At 36.7% G+C, this 7,428-nt stretch overlaps 1 long non-coding RNA gene across 1 annotated transcript in view; it reads left to right on the top strand.

The window, feature by feature from the left end:
* LOC108294050 overlaps positions 1-7,066 on the top strand; it is a 52,228-nt gene extending 45,162 nt beyond the window's left edge. Inside the window, exon 2 of the long non-coding RNA XR_001820892.2 lies at positions 6,301-7,066. This is a non-coding gene — a long non-coding RNA (uncharacterized LOC108294050). The remainder of the gene's footprint in view (positions 1-6,300) is intronic.
* The last annotated feature ends 362 nt before the right edge of the window (positions 7,067-7,428 follow it).

Below are 7,428 nucleotides of genomic sequence, written 5' to 3'. Positions count from 1 at the left end.
AAGTTCTCGTGTTGCGTTTTTCAGCTCCGTCAATTCACTTATATTCTTTTCTATTTTGTCTATTCTCATTAGCATTTCATCAAATCTTTTTTCAGCGTTCTTAGTTTCTTTGCATTGGGTTAGAACATGTTTTATTAGTTCACAGAAGGTTCTTACTACCCACCTTCTAAAGTCTGATTCTGTCATTTCATCACACTCGTTCTCCATCCAACCTTGTTCCCTTGCTGGTGAGGAGTTGTGATCCCTTGTAGGAGGAGAGGTGTTCTGGTTTCTGGTGTTTTCATCCTTTTTGCGCTGGTTTCTTCCCATCTTTATGGATTTATCCACCTGTCGTCTTTGTAGTTGCTGGCTTTCAGATTTGGTCTCTGAGTGGACGTTCTGTTTGTTGATTATGAGGTTATTTCTGTTACTTGGTTTTCCTTCTGACAGTCTGGCCCCTTTTCTCTAGGTCTGCTGAGGTCCACTCCAGGCCCTGCTTGCCTCAGGATCACCTGCAGCAGCTGCAGAACAGTAAGGGTTGTTACCAGGTTTCTTCTTCTGCTATCTTTGTCCCAGAAGGGTACCTGCCAGGTGTCAGTCTGATCTCTCCTTTATGAAGTGGCTCTTTGGATATACAGGGGTCAGGGAGCTGCTTGAGGAGATGGTCTCTTCTTTATAGGAGCTCAAATGCTGAGCTGTGAGCTCCATTGTTCATTCAGAGCTGCTGGGCAGGTATGTTTAGGTCTGCTGCAGCAGAACTCATAAACTGCTTTTTGTTCCCAGGTGCTCTGTCACAAGGATTTAGGGCTTTATTTATGAGTTTCCGTTATACTGCTGCCTTCTTTTTTTTTTCCTTCAGAACTGCCCTGCCCAGCAAGGAGGCAGCCTAGTCACTGACTGCCTGTAGAGGCTTTGCTAAGCTGCTGTGGGCTCCGCCCAGCTGCCGTGTGAACTTCCCTACAGTCCTGTTTATATGGGTGTAGTTAGAACTGCCTCGGCAAGGGCGGCCCGCCTCTTTTAAGGCGGAGTCTCTCTGTAGTGGCGGGTTGCCTTGGCAATGGCGGGCTGCCTCAGCAATGGTGGGTTGCCTTGGCAACAGCGGACTGCCTCAGCATTGGCTGACTACCTCCATAGTGGTGGGCTGCCTTGGTAATGGCGGACGCCCCTCCCCCTCAGAGCTGGACCGTCCCCAGTTCAGCTGCGCTTGCTGTGAAAGTCTCAATCCAGAGTTTCTGATTGCTGTTCTTTTGTGGGGTTGGAACCAGCCGAGCCTGATTCCCTGGCTCCCTGCCTCAGAGCCTTTTTTAAGTTGATGTTCCAGCCACCTGTTGAAGAGGCACCGGGGTCTGTTTGTTTTCCCTTGTGGCCACTCACTGCGCTGGCTTAACCAGTGGCACTGAGATTTGTTGCTCTTTTTTTTTTTTTTCCCTGGAATCTACTGTCCTGGTTCCCTGCTCAGTCCCCTTTTTAAACAGACGAATGGATGACTTCCCGTGGCTCCAATCACCAGCCAAAAGGGCACCCGGACTGGTGTAGTTTGTAGGGAGAACCGCTGTTCCGGGGTGCTGACAAAGCAGCTGTGGGGGGCAAAGCAGCGGCAGAGGCCGGCACAGCCGCGCTGGCGACCTGTGGAACTCCTCCGCCTGGGAATTGCCTAGTCTGTGGGCAATAAAAGTGTGGCGTCCACGCACCCTCTGCGCTTTCACTGGGAGCTGCAATCCTGAGCTGTTCCTAAACGGCCATCTTGGATCCTCCCTCTGCCACATTTTCTTTATCCAGTCTATTATTGATGGGCATTTGGATTCATTCCAAGTCTTTGCTATTGTAAATAGTGATGTAATGAACATACATGTACATGTGTTTTTATAGTAGAATGATTTATAATCCTTTGGGTGTATACTCAGTAATGGGATTGCTGGGTAAAATTTTATTTCTGGTTCTAGATCCTTGAGGAATCACCACACTATCTTCCACGATGGTTGAACTAATTTACATTCTAACTAACAGTGTAAAAGCATTCCTATTTCTCCACGTCCTCGCCAGTATCTTTTGTTTCCAGAGTTTTTCGTGCCGTTTAACTGGCATGAGACGGTATCTTATTGCAGTTTTGATTTGCATTTCTCTAAAGACCAGTGATGAGGATATTTTTTGATGTTTCTTGGCTACATAAATGTCTTCTTTGGACAAGTGTCTGTTCATATCCTTCGTTCACTTTTGGATTTTTTTTTTTGTAAATTTGTTTAAGTTCCTTGTAGATTATGGATATTAGTCTTTTGTCAGATGGATAGATTGCAAAAAGTTTCTCCCATTTCGTAGGTTGCCTATTCACGCTGATGATAATTTATTTTGCTGAGCAGAATCTCTTTAGTTTGATTAGATCCCATTTATCAATTCTGTGTTTTTTTTGCCATTGCTTTTGGTGTTTTAGTCATGAAGCCCATGTCTACAACCTAAGTGGTATTGTCTAGGTTTTCTTCTAGGGTTTTATGGTTTTAGGTTTTATGTTTAAGTCTTTAATCCATCTTGAGTTAATTTTTGTATAAGGTGTAAGGAAGGGGTCCAGTTTCTGCATATGGCTAGCCAGTTTTCCCAGCACCATTTATGAAATAGGGAATCCTTTCCCCATTACATGTTTTTGTCAGGTTTGTCAAAGATCAGATTGTTGTAGATGTGTGGTGTTATTTGTGAGGCCTCTGTTCTGTTCCACTGTGCCTAGAAATGGAAGTAAGTTTCTGTCCTGTTAGCTTATTTCAGGGTTTATGATCTTGAAAGTCACAGAGTCTGCCTTTTGTGTATCAATTCTGTTCTAATTTGGATCTTTTTTCCTCACTGGGAATAGTAACTTAATTTCCTTCCAAAATATCTTAAATACTTTCAAAGAAGAATTTGAAAATAGCACTCATGTATTTTTTATGTGAAAGGAAGCCAATTCATTTGATTTTTGTTCATAATGCTGATATTCCATCTACTGGATAAATTTTAACATCTGTTGGATCTTTCTAGTTTCTCTAAAACTCATTTAAATATGTGTGATTAGGACTAGACACAAGCCTAGGAATGTAGAAAGGTGAGTCAGCAGCACTCTGATAGTTAGTTGTGCCTCTCCCACATCCCCATAGATCTTTCAAAATTCAGCTGAAAATTCATCGTTTTTAGGGTGCTTTTCTTGGTTGGAGGCGCTCATCTGGTCTATTACATTTATCCTTGTGGCCATGTTGTGGAGACCTCAGGGTCAGGGAGTATATCTTTGCAATTTTGATTGTATGACCTCTGCTCTATATCCTTAGCTCCTTAAAATACAGTTGGTATTATATTGATTTGTTCTTGTAAATGACTGTGTCTTTGAGCCCTTTCATTTGTTTTCTCTGAATGACATGTAAGCTCATTTTAGGGTCATGGGAGAAAAGGGACAAATCAAGTCTTCTTTTTCTTTAATATTTTTTCTTGTTCTTCTTCCATAACTCCTCTGAACCTTTTATGGGTTATGTTTATGGCTTTTATTTTTTAAGGTTGAAAGAGTCTGACAAAGATCAGATTTGAAAAGACCAATAACTTTTTAAAATAAGTGTATTCCTATAAAATGTATCGAATATTAATTTGTGGAGAATGCTCCAAATGATATCCTAAAAACCTGCTAACCACTATACAATGGGAAAGTTGAGATTCTTAAAGAATTATTTATATTCTAAGACATTTTTCATTTGTAAAACATATTTGATTCACTTTAAAATCTGCCTGTTCTTTTTCATAATAACCCAATCTTGCCTTAATAGTTAGTATTTCTTTAAATATTTTAAACACCCTTATTATAGAGTTACTTTGAGATTGCTCTATTATCTGTGGATCGCTGGGGATGATTTCTTCCATTTGATGTGCCACTCATGGCATTTGCTTTTCCAGCAACTTAATCTTTCATAGCAATTATCTTCTATGTGCTTATGGTTATGAAGGTGTCTCTTTGGGGAGGTTTTATGCTTGTCAGTTACAGTGTCTTACAGAAGAACCTGTTGTAGAACATTTCTATTGGTTTTACTTTTTGAGGTTTCCATTCTGTGTGAGTTGTGTAAGGATTCAAACTCCACATCTGCATACAATGCAGGCCAGGAACTTATTTCTTAGAAGAGATTCTAGTTTGTCCCCACTGTTAATATCTGTGCCATGTCTTTGCATTGGTAGGGGATGTCCTCCCAGTTAGACCTTCCATTCCCAGCTTCCAGGTCAGTGCCAGCTCTTGCCTTTGCATGGCATCAGGCATCTTCCCTTCTGCTTCTTGGGTGTATTCATTTCAGTTACCTCTGTAATTTAGGATTTCAGCTCCTAAGTATTATTTTTGGTTGTCTTTGTCTATGGCACTTGAAGATTTCCTTCCTCGCTTTAAGCTTGGCTATGTATTTTTCCTAATGTTTTACCTAGCATTATTTAAGTTTGGAAAGAAAGGGAGGCTTCCTGCTACTGCTTAGCCCACTCTCTGGACCCAAAATCTTAATTATAGACCAACATTAATCTCATTATTTCAGCAGACATTGTTTCCACTATCCGTTCTTCCCTGTATCTTGCTAATTTTGTCTATAGTGACTATGCCGAACTAAATACTCATTTTCTCAGCTTCCTTTGCAGCTAGAATTGGCCAGATGACATAGTTCTGGCTAGTGAAACTAATAATGATAATAAAGGGATGGATGCATCTGGCACTCTCCTTTTCCTTTGTGTTCCAATTTTGATACTGGACTTAATGTCTAGAAATATAGTAACTCTTTTGTGACTATGAGAGAACAGGCATGAGGACAAAGGTCATTGTATAAAGGATAGTGGAATGGGAAGCTGGAAAGACCGTGAGCACAGATGATATTGTTGAGAAATAGAATCAAAGGCAACATACTACTGCTTGTGGAGACAAACTCTTAGTAGAAGCCATGGTTAGTTGGCTCTTTCTGTTACTTTTGGATGAGCACATTCCTAATTAATATTGATCTCTATTAGTTGCAGTGTTGGTATTAGGTAGCAAAATAAAAGTGGAGAGACCCTCCTAGTGACAGCCTTCCAGATTATACTGGGTTATATGGACTTTTGAATAGTGATCAATTTGTGGCATGTATTAAACAAGAATTGTTAGAATTTATAGATGAGTCAATACATATTCAGCCTACTTGCATTGTGATTTTTAGATTAAAATACTGATATATATATATATATATATATATATATATATATATTTAGAGTTAATATTGTTGGCATCAGAATAAACGTCTCTAAGAAAGTGTTAAGTTGACTTCTTTTGCTTTAAAGAAGAGAATGGTGCTTTGCTTCTATTTTATTATAAATTTTAAACTCTAGCTTTTGAGTTATTCATGCATCTAAATAATATATAGTGCTATATAGCATTTTAAATTATAATACTCTATATATAAAAGATGATAAACATGACTAGAATAGAAAGTTTACAAAATTAATGGGGAAGAAATTATAAATAATTTCTTATAAATGAATAGTATAATTAGAGTGAGGAGTGGAACAATAGATATTTAATTTTTTATTTGATAGGTTTGAAATATAACCTCCAGAAAGTGCTTTTGGTTTTCCTTTATGCATATTCCGAATTGTGTAGTGACAAGATATTACATAAGATGGCAGTAGGAGATTACAAATGTTCTGTATCAGAGTGACATGCTCCAATGAATTGGCCTGTAAAATATAATAAACACAATTATATAATAGCTGTTTTGGATTGCTAGATTTCTTATATATATAATCTTCCTTTACTGCCCATCCCTTTTATAATGGAATGAAGAAAGCTTCTAATTTTTATTTCACATATTTCTTTTAAAGGATTCATATGCAATGTTATATTTCAGTTCACTTTTTTTCTGCCCAACTCTCTAAAAAAACTAAATTTTTGCTTATTTTTCTAGAGCTATGACCTTAGAGCAAGGCAACCTTTCTTAGACTGTTTTAGCATTTCTTAACTATACAGATATTATTGCCTGCTGTAAATTCATAAAAAGTGTATATTTCCAGAGATTATTTCATTATTGTTTTTCTTACATATTATTGGATTTGATATTTTAAAGAGTATCTTATTATTTTTAATCTTAAAAAACTAATCTGAGATGAACTAGATTTTCCAGGATGTAGTTAGATACAAGAGATTGTTGGTAAGCTTTATGTCCTTTGCTGCTTCCAAAAAGATGAATATATTGCTTTCTGCCTCTAACCATTAGAAGGCCCCAAATTAAGATAAGCCATAAATAATGACTGTATATTGATAACAAAAGCAAAAATTGGATGAAAAATTTTAATGTTTATACTGTTTATTTTCTGAAGGAACTTCTGCATTCTTTAATGTCAGTCCAAAAACACCAGGGGATCATCTGAATGTAGACAACTCTGCAAATCTGCTAAATCAGAGAGGAAAACGTCGAATCTATCTATGTACAATCTGTGTAGACTCTTGACATAGATTTGTTGTTAAATCTAGAGAACTGAAGTCCATAAACCAATGGATAAATTATCACAGGAGAAACACTTCATTGATGAAAAATATTATCTTATTTAACAAGTATTCTTCTTATGTAAAGGAAATTACATTTTAATTCTTCCATTATTGGCACTCCAGAATACGAAAAGGTGTGACATTCTTTATATACCTAAACATTGAGGATTTGATATTTTTTTTCTTGCTCTGTTGGGATAAATTCTGTACACTTGGGATAAAATAAGGGGCATATCTTTTGTTTTACAACATCATGCATATTAAACCCAATGTAATATGTTTATCCAAAATGAAATTAAACAAATACGAAGTTATAAACATAATATAAACCTGTTACATAATTGAATTTGATACCTGAAAACTGATAGACTTAAAAATGTGTCAATCAGCAAGTGTTACAAGTCATAATTTAAGAAGAAATTGCAGAGTATTATTATTATTTCAGATGTGAAATATGGAATTTTATGTTTATTGCTCTCTGATCATTTAAACTATATAAGTAAAGTTTTTAATTAAAATGCAAAGTTTATATTACTCTCATCCAGTACATGTTATTATTTCATGTGTATGTATATTAAATATTTTATTATCTTTTTTTGTCCTAGTCACTTAGTTTTTCTTTAGACATTTCATAATGTTATAACAAAAATTAATTTTTAACTTATAGGTTTATATTAACTCTTCATCAGATTTTGCTAGAGAGTAGTAGAATATTCATGGGCACAAAGTTTTTAAATATTCACTTTTTAAAGAGTTTACGTTGTCTCTATTTGTAGTCGTAACTTCACACCTTTTATATTCAGATTTCTGTTTTTCCTTTTCTTCTAAATTCAGCATGCTTGCTATACCTATATACCAATTCTTATCCATGCCTCCTGAGTGAGTAATACAGTTCCATTCATGGTTCCCCAACAAGCTTCCACAATGAGTATCCTTCAATATTTATAGCTGTTAGCTGG

The sequence above is a fragment of the Cebus imitator genome, unplaced genomic scaffold (assembly GCF_001604975.1).
Source record: "Cebus imitator isolate Cc_AM_T3 unplaced genomic scaffold, Cebus_imitator-1.0 Scaffold559, whole genome shotgun sequence".
NCBI lineage: Eukaryota > Metazoa > Chordata > Mammalia > Primates > Cebidae > Cebus > Cebus imitator.
This window is presented reverse-complemented; position numbering and strand designations above follow the sequence as displayed.